This window comes from Pongo pygmaeus, chromosome 13 (assembly GCF_028885625.2).
Source record: "Pongo pygmaeus isolate AG05252 chromosome 13, NHGRI_mPonPyg2-v2.0_pri, whole genome shotgun sequence".
In the NCBI taxonomy this organism is placed as follows: Eukaryota; Metazoa; Chordata; class Mammalia; order Primates; family Hominidae; genus Pongo; species Pongo pygmaeus.
In genome coordinates this window covers 114,792,753-114,802,414 of record NC_072386.2, presented here as the reverse complement: position 1 = coordinate 114,802,414, position 9,662 = coordinate 114,792,753, and the positions used below count along the sequence as shown (strand labels likewise).

The following is a 9,662-nucleotide window of genomic DNA, read 5'->3' as shown; positions in this document are numbered from 1 at the left end:
AAACTCCAAGAAATAGAATCATGAACTACAGGATCTAAACTTTTAAAGCTCCTGACATATCATATTGGATTGTCTTTGAGAGATATTGTACCCATTTACCCTCTCTCCAACGTAGCAGAGAGCCTGGATTATCATGTCCATACCAATGACATCAGTTAGGATATAGGCTAAACCGCCATAGCAAAAAGATCAGAAAACACAGTTACTCAAGCAAGCTGGACATTTCTTTCTTTTTCACATAAGAATCTAAAGCTAAGAAGCCCCAAGCTGAGGAGGCAGTTCTCACTGAAAACATTCTGGGACTGTACTTCCTTCATCTTCATCTGCCATCCCCTGGGGGATTGTCTCCAACTCTGTGATCAAAGGCCCTCCAGGTCCTCATTTGATTTTATTCTGCAAGAAAGGAGAGGGAAAGGCGGTAGAGAGCAGAAGATTTTGTTTGGGGCAAGTGAACTGGATATTAGCTTCTCCAGATACATGCTCTGTTCTGCTCTGTGCCTTGGAGCTGACCTCTATAGATTTCCTTGTCCTTTGGCTTCCAGTTTAGTTCAGCCAATGGAAGACACCAGTAAGAGATCAGAGGATGGAGTCAAGAGATCAGGGCACCAAGTGCTCTGGCTCACTCATCACTGGGAGTTGCCTGTGTCCCTTTATTGAAAGCCACAGCTCCTGGCCAGACACAGTGGCTCATGCCTGTAATCCTAACACTTTGGGAGACCAAGGTGGGTGGATCACCTGAGGTCAGGAGTACGAGACCAGCCTGGCCGACATGGCGAAACCCTGTCTTTACTAAAAACACAAAAATTAGCCAGGTGTGGTGGCGGGCACCTGTAATCTCAGCTACTCAGGAGGCTAAGGTAGGAGAATCTCTTGAACCTGGTGGGTGGAGGTTGCAGTGAGTCAAGATTGCACCACTTCACTCCAGCCTGGGTGAAAAAGTGAAACTCTGTCTCAAAAAAAAAAAAAAAAAAAGAAAAGAAAAGAAAAGAAAGTCACAGCTCCTGTCGGATGTGTCTGCTTCATGTCATTCTCTCTAAGCTTTTATTTGCTCCTTTCTCCAGTCTCTAAGGCCTGGAAAAGATAAGAGCTCCCCGTTGTTGCTCGCCCAGGGGTACTGCATCACCTCCTGTTACTTTTCCTAAACCCTCTGCCTGCACTGACTTTTGACACCAACTGCTCATAGTCTGGCCAAATTTCACAAGATAAAGAGCACAGTCCTCTAGAAGACTCAGACATCAGCTGCAAGTTTGGGGTTTCCTAGACTACCTCCACTTCTAACCAGCTGACTACAAATCCAGGGATCCTCACTACTCCCTCAGGTTCAAACATTCTAGAATAATGTAACTGTGCAAGGGGTTCACCTTCCCCGCTGCCTAGACAGAGCTGATTTCTCAAGACATGGAAATTGTAATACAGAAAGAATAATTCACACAGAGCTGGCTGTGTGGGAAACTGGAGTTTTCTTATTACTCAAATCAGTCTCCCTGAGCATTCGGGGAGCAGAGTTTTTAAGGACAACTTGGTGGGTGGGGGGAAGCCAGTGAGCCAGGAGTGCTGATTGGTCAGGGATGAAATAACAGAAAGTCAAAGCTGCCTTATTGTGCTGAGTCAGTTCCTGGGTAGGGACCAAAAGATCAGATAAGCCAGTTTATTTTTCCGGGTGATGCTAGCTGATCCATCAAGTGCAGGGTCTGCAAAATATCTCAAGCACTGACCTTAGTGGCAGTCTAGGGAGGGTTATAATCTTGTAGCCTCCAGCTGCCTGACTCCTAAACCATAATTTCTAATGTTGTGGCTAATGTTAGTCCTACAAAGGCAATCTAGTCCCCGAGCAAGAAGGTCTGCTTTGGGAAAGGGCTATTAATGTCTTTGTTTTAAACTATAAACTATAAACTGGGTTTCTCTCAAAGATAGTTCAGCCTACGCCCAGGAATGAGCAAGGACAGTTTGGAGGTTAGAAGCAAGATGGGGTGCCAGGTGCAGTGGCTCACGCCTGTAATCCCAGCACTTTGGGAGGCCAAGGCAGGTGGATCATCTGAGGTCAGGAGTTCAAGACCAGCATGGACAACATGGTGAAACCCCTCTCTACTAAAAATACAAAAAATTAGCCAGGCGTGGTGGTGCGTGCCTGTAGTCCCAGCTACTCAGGATGCTGAGGCAGGAGAATCTCTTGAACCTGGGAGGCGGAGGTTGCAGTGAGCCGAGATCACGCCACTACACTCCAGCCTGGTGACAGAGAGATTCTGTCTCAAAAAAAAAAAAAAGAAAAAGAAAAAAAAGAAAAAGAAAGAAACAAGATGGAGTTGGTTAAATTAGGTCTTTTTCACTGTCTCAGTCATAATTTTGCAAAGGCAGTTTCAGTGACTCATAGAATTCAGGATAGCATGATACATATGATTAGCAAGAAGATACAAACCAGAATCAGCCAAAGAAAAAGATGCGTAGGGCAAGGTCTGGAAGGGTCCCAAACATCAAGCTTCCATCATCCTCAGGGAGCTGTTACCCTTCCAGCACATCAGTGTGCATAGTATAGACAAGCAGGGAAGCTCACTTAAATGACAGTGTCCAGACTTTTTATTGGGGCTTTATTTCATAGACTGATTAAATAATGGCCATGAGGTTGAACTCAACCTTTAGTCCCCTAGCTGTCCCCAGAGATAGGGCTGATATCAGGTGACTCAAAGCCCCAGCTGTCTTATCAAACAGTTGGACTTTCTGGCATAGTCAGTCTCCACTCTGACCCTACCTTGTCTTCTGATTAGCATAAACTTCCTAGGAACCACTAGTCACCTAAACCATCAGGTGTGGCTCATGGGAGCCATCATGAATATCAAAGTTACTTTTTTTACTCAGGAAGTTCCAGGGATTTGAAGATTACCTCCCAGGAACCAGGAGCCGAGGCCAGCAAATTCTTTTTGTTTGTTTTGAGAAAGGATCTTGTGACCGAGCGAGGTGATTCATGCCTGTAATCCCAGCACTTTGGGAGGCTGAGGCAGGCAGATCACTTGAAGCCAGGAGTTCGAGATCAGCCTGGCCAACATGGTGAAGCCCATCTCTACTAAAAATACAAAAATTTGGCTGGGTGCGGTGGCTCATGCCTGTGATCCCAGCCCTTTGGGAGGCCGAGGTGGGCGGATCACAAGGCGAGGAGATCAAGACCATCCTGGCTAGCACAGTGAAACCCCGTCTCTACTAAAAATACAAAAAATTAGCCAGGCATGGTGGCGGGCGCCTGTGGTCCCAGCTACTCGGGAGGCTGAGGTGGGAGAATGGCGTGATCCCAGGAGGCGGAGCTTGCAGTGAGCCGAGATGGCCCCACTGCACTCCAGCCTGGGCGACAGAGCCAGACTCCGTCTCAAAAAAAAAAAAAAAAAGAAAAGAAAGAAAAAAATATACAAAAATTTGCCTGGCATGGTGGCACATGTCTGTAATCCCAGCTACTCAGGAGGCTGAGGCAGGAGAATCGCTTCAACCCAGGAGGCAGAGGCTGCAGTGAGCCGAGATCGCGCCCCTGCACTCCAGCCTGGGTGACAGAGTGAGACTCAGTCTCAAAAAAAAAAAAGAGAGAGAGAGAGGGAGAAAGGTTCTTGCTTTATCACTCAGGCTGGAGTACAGTGGTGCAATCATGACTCACTGCAGCCTTGACCTCCTGGGCCAACAAATTATTTATTATATACTGTCCACACTGTCTCATGCGTCCGTGTGAAGAGACCACCAAACAGGCTTTGTGTGAGCAACAAGGCTGTTTATTTCACCTGGGTGCAGGCAGCCTGAGTCCGAAAAAGGAGTCAGCAAAGGGTGGTGGGATTATCATTAGTTCTTATAGGTTTTTCGGATCGGTGGTGGAGTTAGGAGCAATGTTTTGCGGGCAGGGGGTGGATATCACAAAGTCCATTCTCAAGGGTGGGGAGAATTACAAAGAACCTTCTTAAGGGTGGTAGAGATTACAAAGTACATTGATCAGTTAGGGTGGGGCAGAAACAAATCACAATGGTGGAATGTCATCAGTTAAGGCTGTTTTTACTTGTTTTGTGGATCTTCAGTTGCTTCAGGCCATCTGGATGTCTACGTGCAGTTCCCAGGGGATGTGATGGCTTAGCTTGGGCTCAGCGGCCTGACACACACCTTTGTAAATTTTCCTTTTTTTTTTTTAACTCTTCTCAAATTACTCAATTTGAGGGTACCATCCCTTTCCTGCTGGGACCCCAACTAGCACAAATGAAACTAAAATGAAACACATCAATGTCTCACGTGTCTGTGTGAAGAGACCACCAAACAGGCTTTGTGTGAGCAGCAAGGCCATTATTTCACCTGGGTGCAGGCAGGCTGAGTCTGAAAAGAGTGTTAGCAAAGGGTGGTGGATTATCATCAGTTCTTATAGGTTTGGGGATAGGCGGTAGAGTTAGGAGCAATGTTTTGGGGGCAGGGGGTGGATCTTACAAAGTACATTCTCAAGGGTGGGGAGAATTACAAAGAACCTTCTTAAGGGTGGGGGAGATTACAAAGTGCATTGATCAGTTAGGTTGGGGCAGAAACAAATCACAATGGCGGAATGTCATCAGTTAAGGCTGTTTTCACTTGTTTTGTGGATCTTCAGTTACTTTAGACCACCTGGATGTCTATGTGCAGGTCACAGGGGATATGATGGCTTAGCTTGGGCTCAGAGGCCTGACAATCACTCCCGGCACATTCCATTGATGAGAGCTTAGTCATATGACCACATCTGCTACAGAGTAGTTTAGGAAATACAGTCTGTATCTGAGCATTCTTATGCCACCAGAAATTCTGTTACTATGGAAGATAGAATGTATTTTGAGGGAATAAACAGCAGTGTGAATTGGGTGCTGTGGCACACGCCTGTAGTCCCAGCTACTCATGAGATTGAGGTGGGAGGACTACTTGAGCCCAGAGTCTAGCCTGGGCAATATAGCTAGATCCCATCTCTTAAAACAATAATGATGATAATAGTAATAGCAATCTGTCACACTGTGCTAGGCACTAACATTTTAAAATCATTGCCAGTTTGATAGGCAAAAGATAGTATTTTGACATATCAATTTGCCTTTTTTTTTTTTTTTTGAAACGGAGTCTCACTCTCTCACCCAGGCTGGAGTGCAGTGGCACCATCTTGGCTCACTGCAACCTCCACCTCCCAGTTCAAGCAATTCTCCGGCCTCAGCCTCCCGAGTAGCTAGGATTACAGGCAGCTGCCACCGCGCCCAGCTAATTCCTGTATTTTTAATAGAGTCAGGGTTTCACCATGTTGGCCAAGTTGGTCTCAAACTCCTGACCTCAGATGTTCTGCCTTCCCAAAGTGGTGGGATTACAGGCATGAGCCACCGTACCTGGCCTACTTTGCCTTTTTTGCCTACTAGAAATAATTAAACATCCTTTTGTTACTGGAAAGGGGTTCTAACCTAGACCCCAAGAGAGGGTTTTTGAAACTTGCACAAGAAAGAATTTGGGGTGAGTCCATAAAGTGAAAGCAAGTTTATTAAGAAAGTAAAGGAAAGGCCGGGTGTGGTGGCTCACACCCGTAATCCCAGCACTTTGGGAGGCCGAGATGGGCGGATCACCTGGGGTCAGTAGTTCGAGACCAGCCTTGCCAACATGGCAAAACCCCGTCTCTACTAAAAATACAAAAATTAGCTGGGCGTGGTGGCAAGTGCCTGTAATCCCAGCTACTCTGGAGGCTGAGGCTGGAAAATCGCTTGAATCCAGGAGGCAGAGGTTGCAGTGAGCCGAGATGGTGCCATTGCACCCCAGCCTGGGCGACAAGAGCAAAACTCTGTCTCAAAATAAAAAAAGGGCCGGACACCGTGGCTCACACCTGTAATTCCAGCACTTTGGGAGGCCGAGGCGGGTAGATCACCTGAGGTAGGGAGTTCGAGACTAGCCTGGCCAACATGGGGAAACCCTGTCTCTACTAAAAATACAAATATCAGCCAGGCATGGTCGCGGGTGCCTGTAATCCCAGCTACTTGGGAGACTGAGTAACGAGAATCGCTTGAACCCGGGAGGCAGACGTTGTAGTGAGCCGAGATCGCGCCATTGCACTCCTGCCTGGGCAACGAGTGAGATTCCATCTCAAAAAAAAAAAAAGAAAAGAAAGTAAAGGAATAAAAGGATGGCTATTCCATTGGCAGAGCAGCAGCATGGGCTGCTCAACTGTGTATACTTATAGTTATTTCTTGATTATATGCTAAATAAAGGGTGGATTATTCATGAGTTTTCCAGGAAAGGGGCAGGCAATTCACGGAACTGAGTGTTCCTCCCCCTTTTAGACCATATAGGGTAACTTCCTGATGTCGCCTTGGCATCTGTAAACTGTCATGGCATTGGTGGGAATCTCTCTTAGTCTGCTAATGCCTTATAATTAGTGTATAACGAGCAGTGAGGACAACCAGAGGTCATTTTTGTTGCCATCTTTGTTTTGGTGGGTTTTGGTCAGCTTCTTTATCACAACCTGTTTTATCAGCAAGGGCTTTATGACTTTGTGCCAACTAACTAACCTCCTGGGAATGCAGTTCAGTAGGTCTCAGCCTTATTTTACCCAGCCCCTATTCAAGATGGAGTCACTCTGGTTCTAATGCCTTTGACATTTTCATTTTTTTCTCTTGGTCATTTGTCTTTATTTTACTGTGATTTATTTTTTTTCAGGTTTTTGGTTCACTTTTCCATTGGCTTTCTAAAATGTTTTATTGATCCAATGATCTCTTCTAGATTTAAAGATAACAACTGTTTTCTGTCAAAGCAACATAAAAAAAAAGAAAAAAAAAAAAAAAGGCCAGGCGCAGTGGCTCACGCCTGTAATCCCAGCACTTTGGGAGGCCGAGGCGGGTGGATGACCTGAGGCCAGGAGTTCAAGACCAGCTTGGCCAACGTGACAAAACCTCGTCTCTACTAAAAATACAAAAAATTAGCTGGGTGTGGTGGTGGACGCCTGTAATCTCAGCTACTCAGGAGGCTGAGGCAGGAGAATTGCTTGAACCTGGGAGGCAGAGGCTGCAGTGAGCCGAGATTGCACCATTGCACTCCATCCTGGGCAGCAAGAGCAAAACTCCATCTCAAAAAAAATAAATAGAAAAAAAAAAAAGGCTCATGCCTGTAATCCCAGCACTTTGGGAGGCTGAGGTGGGTGGATCACTTGAGCCCAGGAGTTTGAGACCAGTCTGGGCAACAGAGTGAAAACACATCCCTACAAAAAACACATAAATTAGCTGGGCATGGTGGCACACACCTGTAAGTCCCAGCTACTTGGGAGGCTGAGGTGGGAGGACTGCTTGAGCCTGGGAGGTGGAGGTTGCAGTGAGCCAAGACTATGCCACTGCACTCCAGCCTGGACAACAGAGTGAGACTTTGTCTCAAAAAACAAAACACATGGCTGAGTGCCGTGGCTCACTCCTGTAATCCCGGCACTTTGGGAGGCCAAGGCAGATGGATCACTTGAGGTCAGGAGTTCGAGACCAGCCTGGCAAACATGGTGAAACCTGTTCTGTACTAAAAATACAAAAAACAGTTGGGTTTGGTGGCAGGCATGTCTAATCCCAGCTATTCAGGAGACTGAGGCAGGAGAATTGCTTGAACCCAGGAGGTAGAGGTTTTTTTTGTTTTGTTTTGCTTTTTGAGACAGTGTCTCCCTCTATCGCCCAGGCTGGAGTGCAATGGTGCGATCTCAGCTCACTGCAACCTCCGCCTCCCGGGTTCAAGCGATTCTACTGCCTCAGCCTCCTGAGTAGCTGGGATTGCAGGCGCGCATCACCATGCCAGGCTAATTTTGGTATTTTTAGTAGAGAGGGCTTCACCATGTTGGTCAGGGTGGTCTCGAACTCCTGACCTCGTGATCCTCCCGCCTTGGCCTCCCTAAGTGCTAGGATTACAGGCGTGAGCCACTGTGCCCAGCCTAACTGGAGGGCGGAGGTTGCAGTGAGCCAAGATTGTACCACTGCACTCCAGCCTGGGTGACAAGAGTGAGACTCCATCTCAAAAACAGAAAAACACAAACAACAAAAACAAACAAACAAACAAGTTCAAAAATGAAACACAAAAACTAAAAAATAAAACAAAAAGCACTTAAAAAGTCCAACTTCCCTGAGCCTCATGTTGTCAGGCCACTCACCTCTGCCCACTTACTCCAGGTGGACTCACAGGTGATGTTCCTTGGTCTCTTTGCTCTAGTTCTAGGTCTCCCCCAGGCAACTTTATGTGCCATCATCTGGGAGCAGTTAAAGTAAGTATACTTCTATGGTCCCCGACAAATGACAAGTCCCCTTTCTCAGGTTCAAATCCTGTGTTCAGGGGGCAGGAGATGGGCACCTCACTGGCAGCCTATTTTCCAAGAACAGATTCTCCTGACCCTAGATGTCTGGTGAGTTTCCGCCCTTTCTGTTGCAATCTGTCAGCTGCCCACTTCTGGAGGATTCTGGTTAGCTCAGTCAGCAGGCTGTGACTTCACCAGATACCACCCTTCATATCTTAGTTTGAGCTTTCTCCAAAACAGAGCCTGAGACAAGGACTTGGGGACTAGGAGTTTAGTAACACCAGGAAACTGGAGCGAGGGAGAAGGAGGAAGGAGCCAGCGGAGGAGCAGTGCCAGGAAAGGGTGTGTTATTGGACTGGGCAAATGAGGGTCGACCTTAGCTGGGGACTCCCCAAGGAACTTTATTTCATTTTTTGTCCCTTTTTTTTTTTTCCTTTTTGTGGAGAACAGGGTCTCACTATATTGCCCAGGCAGGTCTCGAACTCCTGGGCTCAAGCTAGCCTCCTACCTCTGCCTCCCTAAGAACTAGGATTACAGGCATGAGCCACTGCACCCAGCCCAAGGAACTTTATAGAATGTACTGAGAACTGTGTTTTGCTAGGATCAGAAAACAAGAGCTCAAAATGAAGGCCTCAGATACAAAAGTTTTCCTTTTTTTTTTCTTTTTCTTTTCTTTTCTTTTTCTTTTTTTTTTTTTTTTTTTTTGAGACAGAGTCTTACTTTATCTCCCAGGCTAGTGTGCAGCGGCACCATCTTGGCAGCTCACTGCAATCTCCACCTCCTGGGTTCAAGCAATTCTTATGCCTCAGCCTCCTGAGTTGCTGGGATTACAGATGTCACCACTACGCCTGGTTATTTTTTGTATTTTTAGTAGAGACAGGGTTTCACCATGTTGGCCAGGCTGGTCTTGAGCTCCTGACCTAAGGTGATCCGCCTGCCTTGGCCTCCAGACGTGCTGGGATTACAGGCCTAAGCCACTGAGGCAAAATCTTTTTCTCTGGCTTTCTCCTGCCCTTCTATCTCTAAGTCCCATTCTCCCCCAAGGCTAGCCATAGAAACTAGAATCCTTCTTCCCTATGGCGGTTCATAGAAACCAGAACCCCTTTTACCCGAAGCTAACCATAAAACCTTAAAAATATTACTCCAACTTTCCCTCTGCTTTCTATGTAAAAACTGGCCATAAATAAATTATCTGACTTACTTTGTTTGGCTTGTAGGTCACAAGATCCCCATTCCAGAGGGGGTCCTGTCCCATACTTGGAAGGAAGGAGCACTGTTGAGAGAGGGCAAGAGGAATCTAGACAGACAGGCCCTGCTGGCTTTCCCCACTCCATCTGTTAGCATTAGATCATTCCCTTTTTGTCCAATCGTATTTCCACACGGCTGTCCACACTTGGTTGAA

At 46.7% G+C, this 9,662-nt stretch overlaps 1 long non-coding RNA gene across 2 annotated transcripts in view; it reads right to left on the bottom strand.

Annotated features, from left to right (window-relative positions):
- Nucleotides 1–206: 206 nt before the first annotated feature.
- Nucleotides 207–9,662, bottom strand: part of LOC129044017 (uncharacterized) — a 21,989-nt gene continuing 12,533 nt past the window's right edge. Inside the window, exons 3-4 of one of the 2 annotated variants that reach the window (XR_008504590.1) lie at nucleotides 9,462–9,533; nucleotides 207–393 (exon numbers count right to left, since the gene is read on the bottom strand). This is a non-coding gene — a long non-coding RNA (uncharacterized LOC129044017). The remainder of the gene's footprint in view (nucleotides 394–9,461; nucleotides 9,534–9,662) is intronic. The other variant, XR_008504589.1, reaches the window with a different exon arrangement.